The sequence below is a fragment of the Pituophis catenifer genome, unplaced genomic scaffold, assembly GCF_029215685.1.
Source record: "Pituophis catenifer annectens isolate HBS135680 unplaced genomic scaffold, rPitCat1.0.hap2 SCAF_2, whole genome shotgun sequence".
Classification (NCBI taxonomy): Eukaryota; Metazoa; Chordata; class Lepidosauria; order Squamata; family Colubridae; genus Pituophis; species Pituophis catenifer.
Genome location: NW_027256882.1, coordinates 4812730 through 4833452, shown reverse-complemented (window position 1 = coordinate 4833452; position 20723 = coordinate 4812730). Strand labels below are relative to the sequence as shown.

At 54.3% G+C, this 20723-nt stretch overlaps 1 protein-coding gene and 1 pseudogene across 1 annotated transcript in view; one reads left to right on the top strand and one right to left on the bottom strand.

Moving 5' to 3' along the window:
* LOC139311676 (uncharacterized) overlaps positions 1–20723 on the bottom strand; it is a 396884-nt gene that overhangs the window by 338964 nt on the left and 37197 nt on the right.
* LOC139311642 (rano class II histocompatibility antigen, A beta chain-like) lies at positions 3093–11666 on the top strand (annotated as a pseudogene).

The following is a 20723-nucleotide window of genomic DNA, read 5'->3' as shown; positions in this document are numbered from 1 at the left end:
CAATTGTGACCCCAGTTAAGCCTGACAGGTTAGTGCGCATTTGCGCTGATTATAAATGCACAATTAATAAGGCTCTCCAGCAGAGCGCTTACCCAGTACTGATTGTACACCATTTGCTGCATTCTCTAGGCCCTGGCAAGATTTTCGCAAAACTCGATCTTGCGCAGGCGTACCAGCAGCTGCCGGTAGATGGTGCTACCGCAGAGGCACAGACTATCGTAACGCATAGAGGTGCCTTCAAGTGTACTAGGCTCCAATTCGGGGTCAGCATAGCTCCTGGACTATTTCAGAGCACAATGGAGCGACTGCTGCAGGGGTTGCCAGGGGTTGTACCCAATCTCAATGATGTACTCATCACTGTGGCAGACAAGCAACAATTGGGAGACAGATTGAGGGAAGTGCTAATGAAATTCAGGACCGCTGGCTTCAGAGTTAAACATAACAAATGCATGATAGCAGTCCCATCTGTGGAATTCCTGGGGTACCGGGAATTTACTCCACTGAGAATAAAATCAGAGTGATTCGGGAGGCACCCACCCCAAAAAACAAGGCGGAACTACAGGCAATTTTGGGGCCTTTTGAACTTCTACGCCATCTTCCTGAGCGACAAGGCAACAGTAGTGGAACCCCTACACAAGCTGTTGGCAAAGAATGCACCATGGGTCTGGGGGAAAGCCAAGTCAGCTGCATTCGCCGCCGTAAAGAAACTTCTATCCGCAGAAAGTTTCCTTATTCAATATAACGCCACGCTTCCCCTTGTGTTAGTCTGCGATGCGTCCCCTTTTGGCGTTGGGGCCATTTTGAGCCACAGACTACCGAATGGACTAGAGGCGCCCATTGCTTACTATTCCCGCACCCTTTCCAGTGCTGAGCGGAACTACAGCCAGCTGGACAGAGAGGCTTTGACAGCCATCTCGGGAGTAAAAAAGTTCCATGCATATTTGTTTGGCCGGTACTTCAACCTCATCACAGATCATCAGCTGCTTTTGGGCCTCCTGGCAGGGGACCAATCCACACCTGTTGCCTTGTCTCCCCGGATGACATGCTGGGCAATTGTTGCATCATGGGCATCCGGGGATTGTAAGAATGAAGGGGCTAGCTAGGAGCTATGTTTGGTGGCTACAAATGGACAATGACATCACCAAGTGGGTGGGGAAGTGTCAACCCTGCTAAGAGTCCAAGCCAGATCCCCCCACAGCACCAGTCAGGAATGGGAGCGTCCCCAGGGTCCCTGGTCAAGAATACATATAGATTTCTCTGGTTCCTTTCACGGCCAAACCTTCCTGGTCATCGCTGACGCTTACTCGAAATGGCTCAAGATCAGGTTGATGAAATCCAGTACCACAGACGCAGTAATCAGGGTACTCAGGAAGTTATTTGCCAACCATGGGTTACCGGACATGCTCATGTCAGACAATGGGCCCCAATTCACCACCACACAGTTTGAGGGGTACCTGGCAGAGCTAGGAATCAGGCACGCACTGTCTGCTCCTTTTCATCCGGCTAGTAATGGTCTGGCTGAGAGATTTGTGAGAACGGCTAAGGAAGCACTCTCACGATTAGGCTCTGGGGACTGGTAAACTAGAATAGACAAATTCATTGCGGCCCAACATTCCACACCATGCACCACCACCAGCCACAGCCCGGCCGAGCTACTAATGGGTCAGAAACTCAGATGCATGCTAGACAGGTTGCACCCGAACTGTTCCCCGGACAGTTTCAAGGGATCTGAGAAAAGACTGAGGGAATTTCAGATAGGGACACCAGTGTACACTAGGAACTATGCAGATGGGCCCCTATGGGTAGCAGGGACAATTATGGACACAACCGGCCCCAAGTCGTACACGATAGACATGGGAGATGGAAGAATCTGGCGAAGGCACATAGACCAACTAAGGAAAAGGGTAGTCGCCGAACCAGAAAGCATTCCTGACGATCCAGGCCCTAACTACCAATCACTTCTCACAGCTAGCTCAAGCCCGAGACAAGCGGAGGGCTTATGTGAAGACTGCAGTATCCAGAGTTTCCCGCTCGTGGAATCTGGGCCAGCCGAAGAAGTCAACGCCCCCACCCAAATCCAGGAGGTTCCATTGGCGGAGCCGGGAGAAACAAAAGGTCCCTCCGACCCGCTCGACGCCACAGGTCAACCAGGGTCCAGACACGGCCAAGTCACCTGCGTGATTTCGTATGCAGATGTACACCCCAAGTGCCTTCTGGGAAGGGAGGGGTGTAATGTATATAGTTCTGGCAGGAAAGTTTGAATGTTAATTGCTCTATTCTGATTGGCTAACTGCCAGGACTGTAAGGTATATAAAGGGAGCTGTTTCCCTGGGTCAGTTGCTGGATTCACACCATGAAGTAAAGAGCTGTTGTTACTCATGACCTGGCTTCTGTGTCCTCATTCACCCCGCATAACAAGTAGCCTTTTAGATTTTCCCACCTTCCGGAGGCTCAGGGCACAAGGGAGGAAATTGGGGGTCTTCAAGTCCTCTTGCCCGCCTCCCCGAGGGCCGCCTCCCCCTTTCCTGCCGGTTTTTGGTGCCTGAGGAAGCCCGACCCCCAGTCCTGCGTCAGGAGGAGGAAATGTTGCCCACGCAGAGCAGGACAGAGAACTGGGGGTGGGAGGGGGAAATGCGAGAGAGGAATAAAGAAGAGGGAGGGGGAGGGAACAAAGGGGAGGGTGAAAAGCGAAAAGGAGGGAAAGCGAGAGGAGAGAGAAGAGAGCGAGAGGGGGAGGGAGGGGGGGAAAATGGGTGGGGAGCGAGGAGGGAGAATCAAAGGGGAGGGAAGGGGCGGTGTGTGTGTGTGTGTGTCTAGGTGCCCAAGGGCTCCCCAGTCTGCCTGCTCAGGTCACCCAAGATCTCGCTGGCCTCCCCTTCTCTCCTCCACTGCAGCCCCACTCCAGCCGGAGCCAGGGCGGGTGGGGGGGAGGGCAAAAGGAAGCCTGTTCCCCCCTCCAGGGCTGACCTGAATCCCCCCTTGAGCTGCAGCCCCCCAAGACTGAAGGGCCCCCCGCACCGTCTCCGCTTCTCTCTCTGCGCTGAACTCGCTTCTCTTGCAGTGAAGTCAAGGGAGGCTCTGCCCGGAGACCGATGACGCTGCAGAAGGGAGGGTTCCCATTGGTCCTTCCGCTTTCCTGGGCACGCCCAAGTCCGAAGTTCCAGGAAAACGCCCCGCTCTCCCATTCAGACCCTCCGATTCCGCCTCTGGGGCTGGGAGCCTCGGCCTCTTTCTCCCTCTCCCTTTGGGGCGCTTGTGGGGCAGCAGCCATGGCTTTTCCTGGGGTCCCCCTGATGCTGCTGGTGGGGGCGCTGGCCCGGATTCCCAGAAGCGAAGGCGGGAAGGAGACCCCCGGTAAGGAGGGGGCTGGGCGGGGGGAGGAGAGGGGCTGGGAGGGGCCTTGGGGGCTCCTGGAGGAAGGGGGGGAAGAGAGGGGCTGAGACCCCAGTAGTGGGGAAAGGGGTCGAAGGCAAGAGAGGCGGGAGCCTCAGAAGCCTCGATCTCCGCTTGGTCTCCGCTCCCTCGCTCGCCCCACTTCGCCCAGAGGGAAGAAGAGGGGTCGCCGTCTCCCTTCTTTGTGACTGTGGTGGGGAGGGGGTCGTGGGAAGGCGGAAGAACTGAAATGAGGCGCATTCGGACACCCCCCTGTCTCCCCCCCCCCCGTGACTGTGCCTGGGTGGGAGTGGGAGCTTCCAGACCCCGCATGGCACCCGAATACGGAGCCCCCAAAGCCGGTTGCCGCGAGAGTTCCCTGCATGGAAAGAGGAAGGCGTCGGAAAGCGAAAGCGAAAGAGGGAAACTGAGGCATTTCCAGACCTGAATCCACAAAGGCCATCAAAAATATAAGAAAATATAATTTTTTCAGGTTCAAAAACTTCATTTTTTCCCCTTAAGGCTGTGATAGTCAGGCAGGATTTGAGCCTCGATCCCTTCTGGGGGGCTCTGAATTTGGGGAGGAGACCAAGACTCCCCCACCCCATAATCCCCCATCGCCCGATCAGCACCTGGGGGGGAGGGGGAGCCACAGGGGGGAACTGATGATGGGGGGGGGAGTTCTGAGTTGCTCCCCTCAATTGGCTCCCCAAATCTCTCCCTTTCCTTCCATTTGAGGTGGTCTTTGGGGGTTAATTAGGGAGGGGGAGAGGAGAGAGCCCCGATTCTCCCCCAAATCCTAGAAGGGCAGAAGATGAGGGGGAGAAGAAAAGTTGGGGGTAACCAGAGGAGGTGTGGGTTGAGGGGAGGGAGGGGGGCAGCCCAGAAGGATCCCTCCGGATGTCCCCATTCTTCCCCCTCCCCAGACTCTGCTTGATCAGGGGGTTGGACTAGAAGACCTCCAAGGTCCCTTCCCTAAATCTCTTCTGTGATGCCTCCCCTACAAGGGGACTCTGTGCGGCTGGCAGGTTGTAACTGAGAACAAAAGATATTAAAATCTTTTAATATATGTAATAAAGTTTAGTATATAGATTAAAAATCTAAAATGTTTGTATATTTGTATTAAAAATTAAAAAAATATATTTTTATATTAAAAATTTAAAAAAAACACTACCTCCAGCCCAGAGTGTTTCTGGTGGTCTCTTCACCCCTCCCCCATCCTTCCTACTGCTTGGGGGGGGCACAAAAAAGCCCCCCCAGGATCCAAAGTCCTCCTGTTCGACCGGTTGAACTTCTGCCTGCCTTTCTCAACCCTGGGAGGAAGGAGGGGGAGCACAGCAGGGAAGCCCCCCCTCTTTCTCCTCTCCCCCTTCCAGACCCCCAGGAAGTTCTACTCTCCCTGGGACTCCCAAATTCCCCTTCCGTCCTCCAGGGGGGCGTCTGTCAATGAGTCTCCCACGGAAAGTCTCCTGTCCCTCCTCCTCCTGTCCTGGCGGCTGGGAACGATGGGCCCTGGAGTCCCTCCTGACGGCCTTCCTTCCCCTCCTCCTCCCCCTCGCAGCCCATTTTTTGTACCAGGTGAAGTCCGAGTGCCACTGCCTCAACGGGACACAGCGGGTGCGACTCCTGGGCAGGAGCATCTACGACCGGCGGGAGTATGCCCGCTTTGACAGCGACCTTGGGAAGTTTGTGGCCATCATTCCGTTGGTGCAGTCCGATGTGGACAGGTGGAACAGAGACAAGGTCTACCTGCAGATCGCGGAGGCCCAAGTGGATTCCTTCTGTCGGGACAGCTACAAGGTTCTCCAGAGGAGTTCTGTGATTGGCCGGAGAGGTGAGTTCGTGGGGGGTAGGTGAGTTGGGGGGAGAGTTTGGGGAAAGGGGAGGCCGGGACCCCCTTTTCCTTTTCTTTCCTTTCCTTTCCTCTCCTTGATTGAGACTCTCCCGGATGAAGATTGAGAGGTTATTTAAAAAGCAAGGGTGATTCAAATTCAGTGGTAAAATTAATTAAAGGACTAATTAAAAGGCCGGGAGATTCAGGACTCTGACCACGGCTGCCTCCTCCTCTCTGCCCCCCCAGCAAAGCCCCAGAGCCCCAGAAGGCCAATAAGGGGGGGGGGCTCCCTCCCCCTCTGGGGTCTTTGAGATTTTAGGATAAAAAAAATGAATGTTCAAAGGGAATCCATGAAATCCTTTCTCTTCAGGTCTTCCTTCTCTTTATTCTTTATTCTGAGTCATTTCCAGTCCCGCATCTTTTAAATCCAACAAATAAGTAAGTAAGTAAAATAAACGAATATATAAAATTAAATGAACAAATTAAATAAATAAATGAAAAATAAATAAATGAGAAACTAAATAAATAAATAAAATAAAAAATTAATAAATAAAATAAATAAGTAATAAGATTAAATAAAGAATAATAAATTGACTGAATAATAAAATAAATAAACAATAAACTAACTAAATAATAGAATAAATAATGTTTTATGTTTTATGTTTTATTAAATTTGTATACCGCCCTACTCCCGAAGGACTCAGGGTGGTGAACAAGCACAAGATAAAATACAGAAATACAAAAGTTAAGAACAATTTAAAACCAAATTAAATAATATTGGCCCACGACAATTAAAATCCCAATAAATTTAAAACAAATTTAAAATTTAAAAGAAAGGGGAGAAAAATTAGGCCAGGCCGGCTTGCTGGAATAAGAGGGTCTTAAGAGCACGGCGGAAGGTGCGCAGATCCGGGATCCTCCGTATCTCTGGGGGGAGCTCGTTCCAGATAGTGGGTGCCCCCACAGAGAAGGCCCTCCCCCTGGGGGCCGCCAGTCGACACTGCTTGGCTGATGGCACCCGGAGGAGACCCTCTCTATGAAAGCATACCAGCCGGTGGGAGGCTATTTGTGGAAGTAGGCGGTCCCGTAAATAACCCAGGTCCTAAGCCATGGAGCGCTTTAAAGGTGGTCACCAAAACCTTGAAGCGCACACGGAAGACAACCGGGAGCCAGTGCAGCTCGCGCAGGAGAGGTGTTACATGGGAACGCCATGTCGCTTCCATCACCACCCGCGCAGCCGCACTCTGCACCAGTTGGAGCCTCCGGGTGCTCCTCAAGGGGAGCCCCATGTAGAGAGCGTTACAATAGTCCAGGCGGGGAAGTGACGAGGGCATGAATGACCGTGCATAAGGAGTCCCGATCCAGAAAGGGACGCAACTAGCGAATCAGGCAAACCTGATGAAAAATCCTCCCGGTCACGGCCGTCAAGTGCTCTTCTAAAGAAAGCCGTGAATCCAGGAGGACACCCAAGTTGCGAGCCCTCTCCGTGGGGGCCAGTGATTCGCCCCCCAATAGTCAGCGATGGCATCAACTGACTATATCGGGACGTCGGAAACCACAGCCACTCAGTCTTGGATGGGTTGAGCCTGAGCCTGTTCCTCCCCATCCAGATCCGCACGGCCTCCAGACACCGGGACATCACTTCAAGGGCATCGTTGGGGTGGTCCGGGGTGGAGATGTACAGCTGGGTATCATCAGCGTACTGATGGAACTTCACCCCGAAACCACGGATGATCTCGCCCAGTGGCTTTACATAAATGTTGAACAGAAGGGGCGAGAGGACCGACCCTTGTGGCACCCCACATACGAGGGGCCTCGGGGACGACCTCTGCCCCCCTGCCAACACAGACTGCAACTGGTTAGAGAGAAAGGAGGAGAACCACCGTAGAACAGTGCCCCCCCACCCCTAACTCTTCCAGCCGGTGCAGCATGATACCATGGTCGATGGTATCAAAAGCCGCTGAGAGATCTAATAGGACCAGGACAGAGGAGCAACCCCTGTCCCGAGCCCTCCAGAGATCATCAACCAACGCGACCAATGCCGTTTCCGTGCTGTACCCAGGCCTGAAGCCCGACTGGAACAGATCCAGATATGTCGTTTCATCCAGGTACTGGGGGAGCTGTCGCACAACCACACTCTCAACAACCTTCGCCACAAAACGAAGGTTGGAGACCGGATGATAATTAACCAACACTGCTGGGTCCAGGGAAGGCTTCTTGAGGAGAGGCCTCACCACCGCCTCTTTCAAGGTGGCGGGGAAGTCACCCTCACCCAACGAAGCATTTATAATCTCCTGGAGCCAGTCTCTCTATATTTATATATTTATATATTTATATATTTATATATTTATATATTTATATATTTATATATTTATATATTTATATATTTATATATTTATATATTTATAAATATATCTATATATTTATAATCCTCCCGGGAAGCCAGCACTAACCAGGAGGGGCACGGGTCCAATAAACAAGTGGTTGCGTTCAGTCTACCCAGAATCCTGTCCATGTCCTCAGGGGTCACAGGATCAAACTCATCCCAGATAACATTCTCAAGACCTGCCCCAGTCCCTCCCCCTGAGACTACCCAGTCGGAGTCCAGATCTTCCCGGATCTGAGTGATTTTTGTCATGCAGATACTGAACAAAATCCTCGGCTCTACCCTCCAAGGGGTCCTCCCGCGCTTCCTGGTGGAGCAGGGAGCGGGTCACCCTAAACAGGGCGGCCGGGCGGTTATCTGATGACGCAATAAGAGCAGCAAAATAGCTACATTTCATGCTTTTATCGCCACTAGGTAATTCCTAATATGAGATCTTACCAGTGTCCGGTCCGATTCTGAAAGACTGGTCCTCCAACTACTCTCTAGGCGTCTTTTCCGGCGCTTCAACTCCCTTAGCTCCTCAGTAATTCAAGGAGCCAAATGAGATCGGCGCCGGGTCAGAGGCCGCAAAGGCACGACCCGGTCCAGAGCTCCAGCGGCCGCCCTATCCCAGGCGGCCACTAGGTCTCCAGCCGAGGCGTGTGCCAGAGCCTCAGAAAATGGCCCAAGCTCCATCTGGAACCTATCAGGTTCCATCAGGCGCCTGGGGCGGAACCATCTTACCGGCTCCGCCTCCCTGCGGCAGGGTGCAGCGGTTCGGAGGTCAAGACGAAGGAGAGAGTGATCTGACCATGACAAAGGCTCGGCAACTATATCCCCTATCTCAAGATACTCAACCACTGTCCAGAGACAAAAACCAGATCCAGCGTGTTTCCCCCCGTGTGGGTAGGGCCATGAATTAACTGGGTCAGGTCCATGGCTGTCATGGAAGCCATGAACTCCGGAGCCACCTCAGATGCCTCACCAATGGACGGCAAGTTGAAATCCCCCATGACCATAAGCCTAGGGGTCTCAACCGCCACCGCGGCGATGACGCTGAGTAGCTCGGGCAGGGCTGCTGCCACATGGCAGGGAGCCAGGTACGTGATCAGCAAACCCATCTGAACCCCGTGACCCCATTTCACAAGGAGGGATTCACAGCCGGCCGTCTGAGGAACAGTGGCCTCCCTCGGTCTCAGACCTTCGTTAATAATAACCGCTACCCCCCCGCCCCTACCCTGCAACCTCGGCTGATGGAATGCGCGGAAACCTGGTGGGCACATTTCAACGAGAGGGACCCCCCCCTCTTGGCCCAACCAGGTTTCCGTAATACCTGCCAGGTCCACTCCCCCCTCCTGAACAAGATCACAAATGAGGGGGGCTTTATTTACTACGGACCTGGCGTTGCATAACATCAGACGGAGGCCAGGGCCCTGAGGATCTGCGCCACCTGGAGAACGAGTGGAGCTTTGGGGGCCGGAGAGCGCGCCACCGCTCGAAGACATAATAAACTAATAATAGCAATAAATAAACTAAACAATAAAATCAATCAATCCAGATAGAATTTATCATTGTGAATCAAACTCAAATCACACAGAATCCTGGTCTGGCGTTTCCTCTGCCTTGAGCAGAAGCTGATTCAGAGGCTGAGAAATTTCCTTCAGCTGATTTTGGGGGTCAGGGAGAAAAGCCCCCCTTGAAGCCCCCTTTTTGGTCACAGACTCGGCTTCCCCTGCAGCCAAATCCCTTCCGTCTCCCTTCCTGGGGAGGCTCCGGATTTTGGGGGGAGAGTCCAAAAACTCCCACAAACCTTAAATCTGAATTTTAGGTCCTAAGAAACACATCCTACTTCCTTTCAACTCTGAAGCAGGGATTGTTTAATTCTCTGTCAGATTCCTTGGAAATTACTACACCTAATTTTAAACAATGTGGTTTCATGGTGACTGAGACAAGAAACAACGGATGGAAACTAATCAAGGAGAGAAGCAACCTGGAACTAAGGAGAAACTTCCTAACAGTGAGGATAATTAACCAGTGGGACTGCTTGCCACCAGAAATCGTGGGCGCTCCATCGCTGGGGGTCTTTAAGAAGAGATTGGACAACCATTTGTCTGAAGTGGTGGAGGGTTTCCTGCCTGAGCAGGGGGGTTGGACTAAAAGACCTCCAAGGTCCCTTCCAACTCTCTTATTCTCTTCCTTCTGCTGTCCGATTTGCCTATTTTGAGGATTCTTCCCTTTGGATGAGATCACCTGATCCCAACCAGGAAGGATTTAGGTTTTCCCATTTCTCAGGATCCCTTTTCATTCCTTGCTGCCATTCGCTTTGGAAGAGGACTCCAAACACCGTCCCAAAGGAGTTTCTTCAGACGGCAAATAGACTTTGTTTTTCCCTTGAAGGCCTTTTGCTTCTCACCCAAGAAGCTTCAATTGGGACAGTCAGAACTGAAGAAGCTCCTCGGATGAGAAGCGAAATGTCTTCATGGAAAAACAAAATCCAGTTGCCTTTTGGAAAAAAAGCATCCATGACTTGGATGACTGAAAATCTCCACAGACACTCAAAAGTGTCTCATGTGGCTCCTTCCCCTCCTTCCCTCCAGCCAAGCCCTCCGTCTCCATCTCCCCCACCAAGATGGAGCCCTCTTCCCCCAAACACCATCCTCCTCTGCACCGCGACCAGCTTTTACCCCGTGGAGATCGAGGTCCAGTGGCTGAAGAACGGGCGGGCCGGAGGAGGAGGGCGTGGCCTTCGGGGAGGAGCTCCAGAACGGAGACTGGACCTACCAGCTCCAGGTGATGCTGGAGACCCAGCCCCAACGGGGGGACGTCTACACTTGCAAGGTGGGGGCATGCCAGCCTGGAGGCCCCCCATCACCGTCCAGTGGGGTAAGTCCCTCCCTCCACTCCCTCCCCTCCCTCCCCTACTTATCTGGGGACCCCATCCTGCCCTGAGAAGGGGGGAAAGACCCTCCTTGGGGGGGGGAGCGCAGGAATGGAGCCTCCTGGGGGAAGGTGGACCTGATCCTCCTGCTCAGGTGAGGCTCCTTCTCCTTCCCCAGAGCCCCGTTCCTCCAGCTCTGCCAGGAGCAAACTCTGGACGGGGATCATGGGGGCCGTGATAGGAGTGGCCTTCCTGGCTGTGGGGCTCTTCTCCTACCTGAAGAGCAAGAAAGGTGAGTCTGGGGGGGCTGGAGGAGAGGTTGTGGGGAGGGGACCCTCTAGGGGAGGCCTCTCCTCAAGCTTAGCAGGTGGCCAAGAGGGGCCCCTTGAGGAATGTTTATGGGAACTTCTGTTCTTGGAGGGGCTATAAGTGAAGACAATGCAACCTATTATGGGCTATCAATGGGGAGGGGGACCCCTGAGTCCTCCAGCCCATGAAGGGTCCTGATTGGGTCTTTTTCTCCTTCCAGCAATTCCCATCCAACCTCCTGCAGGTGAGTTTCTCCTCTTCCCCTTTATCTGAACCCCTTCTAAAAGTTATTGGTGGCTTTTAAAATTCTTTAATTGCTCCGTTTAAAGAAAAAACATGCCTGAACAAAATCTCCTTGCTGTGCACATTTTTCAGACTTTGGACAGTTTTTCCTTACAGAGACCTGAAAAAATATTGCAATGAAAAGCAGACACAAACGCTAAAATCTCACCCAGAATTCTTGAGACATTTCCAAAGGGAGATGAAATGGGGAGGAATCCCTGGTCCTTCCCAGCCTTTTCCTCCCTGAAATGGGCGGATTCTCCCTCTATCCGTCCCTGCCTGTCAACCGTCTGGGCCTGCCTTGGGGGTGGGGGCTGAAAGGGAAGAAAAATATGTTATTGACACTAAAAGTGTCTCGTTATCTTCTGATTTTCTTCCCCATCTCTTTTTCTACAGCACTCATGAATTAATCCTGCTCTCCGATGCAAAAGGATATTTTTTCTTTAGTGGCCGATGACTCTTTGTCCTGTTTGCAGCCTCTGAGAAACGGAGGCTGAAGGTTGGGAGAGGAGGAGAATGGCAGCCTGGACCTTCTCCTGCTGAGACACCCCCCCCAGCTTCCTTTCAGGGCCGCTCTTTCTTGGGAGGGAGGGGTGGAGACCATCTAGACCAGCCAGCCTCAAACTACGGCCCGCCAATGCAAAGTATCCCGGCCCGCGGAGTGGTGTGATTAAGCCCCGCCCCTCACCCTGGGCCTCCTCTTCCGGGGAGCCAACTGGGAGGCCGGCTGAGGGGAGATCTTGCCGGTGCAGCCTTGAAAAGCAGCTCTGGGCTTGTAAAGTCCTGCTTTCAATTAAAAGTCTTTGAAAACAATTTAAACAGGAGCTTAGGAAGGAGAAAGGCAAAAAAAATGGACTGTTAAATTGACCACACCCACCCAGTCACATGACCACCTAGCCACGCCCAGGGAGCAGTCCGGCCCCCACAACAGTCTGAGGGACTCTGAATCGGCCCCCCTGTTCAAAAAGTTTGAGGACCCTGATCTAGACTGTCCCCAGGGACGCTGGGCCCACCTGTCCCCCCATCTCTCCTGGCTTTGAACCCACAGCAGCTTCATCTACATTATTCGTCCTCCGAGTCACTTCCCTTCCCTTCGCTTTGCTATAAAAGAATAAACTTTAGAAGCAGGAAAGCCTGGAATCCTCCCTTCCTTCCTCTTCCTCCTCCTCCTCCTCCTCTTTCCTGCCCCCACAGGAGGCTCCTCCCTCCGCTTCCTCTGGATCGACCATCCCGGCTACTTTGGGTCCGAAGGCAGAAGTGGTTCGGGAGGAGGGTGGGCAGATCCTGGGAGGGGGAGTGGTGGGACCCCCCTCCTGCTTGGAGGCCCCCTTGCTCTGCTTCCCCTCAAGCCCCCTTTGGAGGACCAGAATGTGAGCAGGCACAGTCCTCCCCAAGCACTTGTGGGGAGCCCTTTGGGGGGGCATCTCAGACTCCCCCTACATTCACCCAGCCATTTGAGCCATTTGTCTCCTTCACAACCAGAGGGTCCTCCTCCATTTTGGCACCCAACGCCTCCTTCCCTCCCTCCCTCTTTGGGGCTCAGATTCTAATGGTTTATAGGGTCTCCTCTGTTCGATGGTATAAATGGTCTAGCAGGGGTTGGACTAGATGACCTCCAAGAAATTCACCTTCAGCCATTCCTGGTTTGCCCCGGAGGGGAAGACCAGTTCTGGGGGAAAGTGGGGGGGGGGTTCAATGGAGCAGCCCTGAATGGAAGACCCTCCCTTCTCCCCAGCAACCCCAGTTGCCCCTGGGCAGCCCTCCAACTGAGCCTCTTCCCCTCAGAGCTCATCCAGACTGGCTCTGCAGGACGTTCACAGAACTTCCCCTCCCCTCCCTCATCTGGGGTCTTGGGGCACCACAATAAGACTCGGCCGGTGTGTGATGGGAGGAATTGTCTCAAAGACGGAGAAGAGTTGGGCTCCTGTGGGCAATGCCTCCCCTTGCAAGGCCGCATGGGAGAACCTGGAGGAGGCTCAACCCCAAAGGTCCCAATGGCAAAAGAACAATCTGGAACCTCCTGAGGTAAATCTCCCACAGGCCACGGAAGAAAAAGGCGGGAAAAGGGGGAAACGCCCCCTTTCCACCCAGAGCAGCCAATCGGAGCGCAGATCGCCTCAGGCCGGAGCCCCCCCCAGGCTCTCAAGGACAACTGGGAGTTCGGCACCATCGTCCCCCTTTTCTCCTCCAGCTTTTGGACTGGAGAGCTTCACATCTAAAGGGCTCAAAGGAAACAGACGTAATAAAAGAGGATATATAAAAAACATAACCACACCGCCATAGAAACACAACAGAAGAAAGAGGAAAACCTCCTTCAATGCATTTGGGTTGACGAAAGGGGGAAAAGAGGGATGGGGGAATATTCGGAGCCTCCCAACCAACCAGAGGAAATGGATGAACTTTGTGTGAATTAGCCGAGGGCCCGTAGGAAGCTTCCCCCAAGAGTCATGGGGGGCTTGGACTCCCCTGGCCTCACCTGGGAGGCAGGTTTTGCGCCTGGTGGAAGAGGAAAGAGGCTCCTGGGAAACCCAGCAGACCAGAGGCCGCCTTGAAAGCAGCCCCCCCTCCTTTCCCCCCATACGGGGCCTTGGCCACCAGGGGAGGGGAGACCCTGGACGGGGCCTTCTCCAACCCCCAGGGAGCCTTGAAGGCCGCCCCTCCCCCTCCTCCTGGCCCCTCCGATCCTCTCTCTGGGAGGCTCCGGTCAGCATAGAAGCCTTGGTGAATCAGAGAGGACCCAGGAGAGAACTAGGGAGACTATGGCCAGCAGAAGCCATGGAGGCTCTACGGGGAGATTCCTTCAAGGGCAGAAATTGCAACGTATTTAAAGAGGCTGCAACGAATGGACAACACACTGATGGGAACATTGTCTGCTTACATTCAAAATATAAGGGTTAGGGTCTATCTAGCTATGTATCTGAAATTTATATAGCCACCCATCTCACACGTGTCACATACAACAAAGCTAAAAACAGGTAATTTACATGAAAGAATTAAAAAAACATTCAAAGCAATAAAAAATATTTTAAAAAGGAATATTAGGCGAAGAGCCACTTTTTTCAGCGCCATTGTAACTTCTAACCGCTAATTCTAATTCAATGAACTGTCATAAGTCAAAGACTCATAGGTCTCATATTAAGACTTACCTTGTGGCGATAAAAGCGGCAAAATGTAACTATTTTTCCGCTCTTACTGCGTCATCAGATAACCGCCCGGCCGCCCTGTTTAGGGTGACCCGCTCCCTGCTCCTTCAGGAAGCGCGGGAGGACCCCTTGGAGGGTAGAGCCGAGGACTTTGTACAGTATCTGTATGATAAAATCGCTCAGATTCAGGAACATCTGGACTCTGACGGGGTAGATTCAGGGGGGAGGATGGAGGCAGGTCTTGAGAATATTATCCGGGAAGAGTTTGATGCTGTGACTCCCGAAGACATGGACAGGATACTGAGTAGACTGAATGCTGCCACATGTTTATTGGACCCGTGTCCCTCCTGGTTGGTGCTGACCTCTCGGGAGGTTACACGAGGCTGGCTCCAGGGGATTATAAATGCTTCTCTGAGTGAGGGTGTCTTTCCCGCTGCCTTGAAAGAGGCGGTGGTGAGACCTCTCCTCAAGAAGCCTTCCCTGGACCCGGCAGTGTTGGCAAATTACTGTCCAGTCTCCAACCTTCGCTTTGTTGCGAAGGTTGTTGAGAGTGTGGTAGCACGACAGTTCCCTCAGTACCTGGATGAATCGGCTTATTTGGATCCATTCCAGTTGGGCTTCAGGCCTGGGTACAGCACAGAAACGGCATTGGTCGCATTGGTTGATGATCTCTGGAGGGCTCGGGACAGGGGTTGCTCCTCTGTCCTGGTCCTATTAGACCTCTCAGCGGCTTTTGATACCATCGACCATGGTATCATGCTGCACCAGCTGGAAGAGCTAGGGGTGGGAGGCACCGTGTTGCAGTGGTTCTCCTCCTTCCTCTCCGACCGGTCGCAGTCAGTGTTGGCAGGGGGGGCAGAGGTCGACCCCGAGGCCCCTCGTATGTGGGGTGCCTCAAGGGTCAGTCCTCTTGCCCCTTCTGTTCAAATTTATGTGAAGCCGCTGGGTGAGATCATCCGTGGTTTCGGGGTGAAGCACCACCAGTACGCTGATGACACCCACCTGTACATCTCCACCCCGGACCACCCCAATGATGCCCTTGAAGTGATGTCCCAGTGCCTAGAGGCTGTATGGATCTGGATGGGGAGGAACAGACTCAGGCTCAACCCATCCAAGACTGAGTGGCTGTGGTTTCCGACATCCTGATATAGTCAGTTGGTGCCATCACTGACTATTGGGGCGAGTCATTGGCCCCCACGGAGAGGGCTCGCAACTTGGGGGTCCTCCTGAACTCACAGTTGTCTTTAGAAGAGCACTTGACGGCTGTGGCCAGGAGGGCGTTTTATCAGGTTCGCCTGATTCGCCAGTTGCATCCCTTTCTGGATCGGGACTCGTTAAACACGGTCACTCATGCCCTCGTCACTTCCCGCCTGGACTACTGCAATGCTCTCTACATGGGGCTCCCCTTGAAGAGCACCTAGAGGCTCCAGCTGGTCCAGAATGCGGCCGCGCAGGTGGTTATTGGAGCAACGTGGCGCTCCCATGTGACCCCCCTCCTGCACGAGGTGCACTGGCTCCTGGGGGTCTTCCGGGTGCGCTTCAAGGTTTTGGTTACCACCTTTAGAGCGCACCATGGCCTAGAACCGGGGTATCTACGAGACCGCCTTCTGCCACCAGTAGCCTCTCACCGACCAGTACGCTCCCATAGAGAGGGGCTCCTCAGGGTGCCGTCGGCCAAACAATGTCAACTGGCGGCCCCCAGGGGGAGAGCCTTCTCTGTGGGGGCACCCGCCATCTGGAACGAGCTCCCCCCGGAGATACGGAGGATCCCACATCTGCGCGCTTTCCGCCGTGCCATCAAAACATTTCTTTTTCAGCAGGCCAGCCTGGCCTAACCTCTCTTTTAAACTTTTTAAATAACTTTTAAAATTTTTAAATTTTAAATTTGTCTGATAAATTTGGGGTGTTTTAAATTTTGTTTTCGGGCCAATTATTTAATTGTATTTTAATGGTTTTTTAACATTTGTATTATATGTATTTTATTTGGCTGTTCACCGCCCTGAGTCCTTCGGGAGTAGGGCGGAATACAAATAATAATAATAATAATAATAATAATAATAATAATAATAATAATAATAATAATAATAATAATTGAAAGTTTTATTTTGGCAGCTCAAGAACAAGCCCTAGCCACAAACTGTATGAAGGCAAAAATTCAACATGTTACCACCAACAGCAAATGCCGCCTCTGCAATGAGAAAGAAGAGACAGTCGACCACCTGATCAGTGGGTGCAGCAAAATTTCACAAACTGACTACCTACAACGCCATGACCGTGTTGCTAAAATCATTCACTGGAAATTGTGCCAGAAGTTTGGATTTGAGTACAGCAAAAACCACTGGGAACATCAGGTTGAGAAAGTTTTAGAGAATGAGAAACTCAAGATCTTGTGGGACTTTAGGATTCAGACTGACAGGCACTTGATCCACAACACACCTGACATAACAATAGTTGAAAAGAAAAAAGTATGGTTCATTGACATTGCAATACCTGGTGATGCACGAATTGAAGATAAGCAGCAAGAAAAAATCACAAAGTACCGGGACTTGCAAATTGAAGTTGAGCGACTGTGGAAAAAGAAATCGTGTGTTGTCCCGATTGTAATTGGAGCCCTCGGAGAAATACCCAAAGGGCTACCCCGCTATTTAGAAATTCTAAATTTGCCGGACTTGAACATTTTGACTCTACAAAAAACCACCTTACTCGGAACAGCTTACATCCTCCGACGATACCTTCACAGTTCCTAGGTCCTTGGTTAGGACTCGAGCTGCTGAGCTATTAACCAGCCTCAAAGGCTGTGAGTCTCACCAAAGATTAACCAATAAATAATAATAATAATAATAATAACAACTGATGGACAAAGGACTAGAGAGCTATCCTCAGGTTGTGGGGAAGGGCCCCTTCAGCCACTTCAGAGGACCTTGTGGCTGCCCCACATGGAGACCCAGCCATGGGGCGGAGGAAGGCAGCCCCCGAGTTGCCCTGATGAAGAATCAAAGTTTGTTGCCTGCTGGATCCTGGCCAGTTCCTCAGTTCTGCTTCGGAGGAGCCCAAAGCTTCAGGCTTCAGGATGGCTGCGTGGGGAAGCGAAGCCCAAGAGCCTCTGCCAGCTGTTGGGGGCTGGAGAAAGAAGTGATGCTCTGTGTGTGGGGGGAGGGGCGTGGGGGGGTGTCTGGGAGAACTCAAGAGAGAACCAAAGTCTTGTGGGGGAGGGGAAACCTGAAAAGAGCCCAGAGGTTCTGCTTTGATCAGGAGAGCGATGGGATCCCACCAGAGTCTCTCTGGATCTGGGGCCAATTTTGGGTGACTGGCTGTGTCCAAACACACAATTGTGGGGCAGGTTCGGACTCTGCCGCCTCCTTCAGCTGCAGGAGGGGACCCAGTTCTGGCCTGCTGAGGCTGGTGCTGCCCCTCCCCCCATCCCAGGAGAGGATCCAGGCCGCCTCAGGATAGGCGCCCTGTGGGATGTCTGCCTGCTGCAGCTGGGAGAGGGTGGGGGCTCTGATCTGGCCTCACCAACCATTAGCTGGTATTCGATCCTCAGCCCTCAACAGCTGGCAGCTGCCCAGCCTCCGATGCCCTCACCCAGCTGAGAGAGATGGGCCTGGTGAGCCTGAGGATGGGAGACCACCAGGAAGCCTCTGGGCTGCTGTATAGGCTGAAACTCCTCCAAGACAAGGAGGGAGAAGCTCCAGGCCCTCCTCGAACTCCCCTCCCTCAAAAGATTCACTTCCCATTCCTCTCCCTGGAACTCTCCCCCTCCCCCCTTTCTCACTTCCTGGAAGAGGAGCCCAGTTCTCCTTGTCCAGAGAGGGGGGAGAAGGGGAGAGTGGAGCCGAATGCAGAAACCCTAAAGGGGGGCAACAAGGGGGTCTCCCCTTCCTTGGTCCTTGCCCCCACCTCTAACCTCAGTAGCCTTTTAGCTTTTCCCACCTTCCCGAGGCTCAGGGCACAAGGGAGGTCATTGGGGTCTCCAAGCCCCCTTGCCCGCCTCCCCTGGGGCCAATTCCCCCTTTCCTGCCAGTCTCTGGTGCCTGAGGAAGCCCGACCCCCAGTCCTGCGTCCGGAGGAGGAAATGTTGCCCACGCAGAGCAGGAGGGAGAACTCGGGGAGGGAGGGAGGGAGAGGGAAATGCGAGAGAGGAATAAATAAGAGAGAAGAGAGCGAGGGAGAGGGAGGGAGAGGGAGGGAGAGGGCAAAACCGGTGGGGAGTGAGGAGGAGGAAGCGGAGGGGGAAGAAGGGGGAAGAGTGCGGGCGGGGGGAATGAGGAGGGAGCAAAGGGGGAGCGAGGATGGAGAGGGGAAGGGAGGAAGAGCGAAGGGGGGGTGAAGAGAGAGGGAGGGGGAGGGAGAGAAAGCGAAAGGGAGGGAGAGAGAGGGGAGAGAGAAGAGGGGAGGGGGAGGGAGGGGGCAAAATGGGTGGGGGAGTGAGGAGGGGGAAGGGGAGGGAGGAAGAGTGAGGGGGAGGGAGGGGTCAAAACGGGTGGGGAGGGAGGAGGGAGGGGAGGGGAGGGGGAAGAAAGGGGAAGTGTGGGGGAGTGAGGAGGGAGTGAAGGGGGAGCGAGGATGGAGAGGGGGAGGGAGGAAGAGCGAAGGGGGGGGTGAAGAGAGAGGGAGGGGGGAGGGGGAAAAGCGAAAGGGAGGGAGAGAGAGGGGAGAAAGAAGAGGGGGAGGGGGAGGGAGGGGGCAAAACGGGTGGGGAGTGAGGAGGGGGTAGGGGAGGGAGGAAGAGCGAGGGGGAGGGGGAGGGAGGGGGCAAAACGGGTGGGGAGTGAGGAGGGGGAAGGGGAGGGAGGAAGAGTGAGGGGGAGGGGGAGGAAAGGGGAAGAGTGGGGGGAGTGAGGAGGGAGCGAGGATGGAGAGGGGGAGGGAGGAAGAGCGAAGGGGGGGTGAAGAGAGAGGGAGGGGGGAGGGAGAAAAGCCAAAGGGAGGGAGAGAGATGGGAGAGAGAAGAGGGCGAGGGGAAGGGAGGGGGAAAAACGGGTGGGGAGGGAGGAGGGAGGGGAGGGGGAAGAAAGGGGAAGAGTGGGGGGAATGAGGAGGAAGCGAAGGGGGAGCAAGGATGGAGAGGAGGAGGGAGGAAGAGCGAAGGGGGGGGTGAAGAGAGAGGGAGGGGGGGGAAAGCCAAAGGGAGGGAGAGAGGGGAGAGAGAAGAGGGGAGGGGGAGGGAGGGGGCAAAACGGGTGGGGAGGGAGGAGGGGGAAGGGGAGGGAGGAAGAGCGAGGGGGAGGGGGGAGGGGAGGGAGGGAGGGGCAGCGCCGCGGAACTCTTATTTCTGACTTCCAGACTGTCGAACATCTGGCCCAACCAATGAAAAATCGAGACTTGGAAGCGTCATCAGTCTCCAGGCAGGGGATCCACCGCCTGGTCCTTTGGAGGAGATGCTTCTCAGAGGCGTCGGGCAGCGAGGGAGGAGGGAGGATTTCCCCCTTTACCCCCCCTGAGTTCCCCCCCCATTGAGATGACCAACAGCCCCTCTTCAACCAGACCCGACCTGCCACTTGCGGTGGGTCAGAGAACCCCGCAGCCCCTTTGCCAGGAAGGGACCAAAGGGCGGAAGCTTCTGGGGGAGGCGGGGAGGGCAGTCACCCCACATGATTGAGGAAGACCCCCCCCAACGATGAGGACCCCCAAGATCTCGCTGGCCTCCCCTTCTCTCCTCCACTGCAGCCCCACTCCAGCCGGATCCTGGGGGGCGGAGGGCAAAAGGAAGCCTGTTCTCCCCTCCAGGGCTGACCTGAATCCCCCCTTGAGCTGCAGCCCCCCAAGACTGAAGGGCCCCCCGCACCGTCTCCGCTTCTCTCCCTGCGCTGAACTATCTTCTCTTGCGGTGAAGTCAAGGGAGGCTCTGCCCGGAGACCGATGACGCCGCAGAAGGGAGGGTTCCCATTGGTCCTTCCGCTTTCCTGGCCACCCCCAAGTCCGAAGTTCCAGGAAAACGCCCCTCCCCCCCCCAGACCCCACCGATTCCGCCTCTGGGGCTGGGAGCCTCGGCCTCTTTCTCCCTCTCCCTTTGGGGCGCTGGTGGGGCAGCAGCCATGGCTTTTCCTGGGGTCCCCCTGATGCTGCTGGTGGGGGCGCTGGCCCGGATCCCCGGAAGCGAAGGCGGGAAGGAGACCCCCGGTAAGGAGGGGGCTGGGCGGGGGGAGGAGAGGGGCTGGGAGGGGCCGTGAGGGCTCCTGGAGGAAGGGGGGGAAGAGAGGGGCTGAGACCCCAGTAGTGGGGAAAGGGGTCGAAGGCAAGAGAGGCGGGAGCCTCAGAAGCCTCGATCTCCGCGTGGTCTCCGCTCCCTCGCTCGCCCCACTTCGCCCAGAGGGAAGAAGAGGGGTCGCCGTCTCCCTTCGTTGTGACTGTGCCTGGGTGGGAGTGGGAGCTTCCAGAGCCCCCCATTGCACCCGAATACGGAGCCCCCAAAGCCGGTTGCCTCGAGAGTTCCCTGCATGGAGAGAGGAAGGCGTCGGAAAGCGAAAGCGAAAGAGGGAAACTGAGGCATTTTCAGACCTGAATCCACAAAGGCCACCAAAAATATAAGAAAAATAA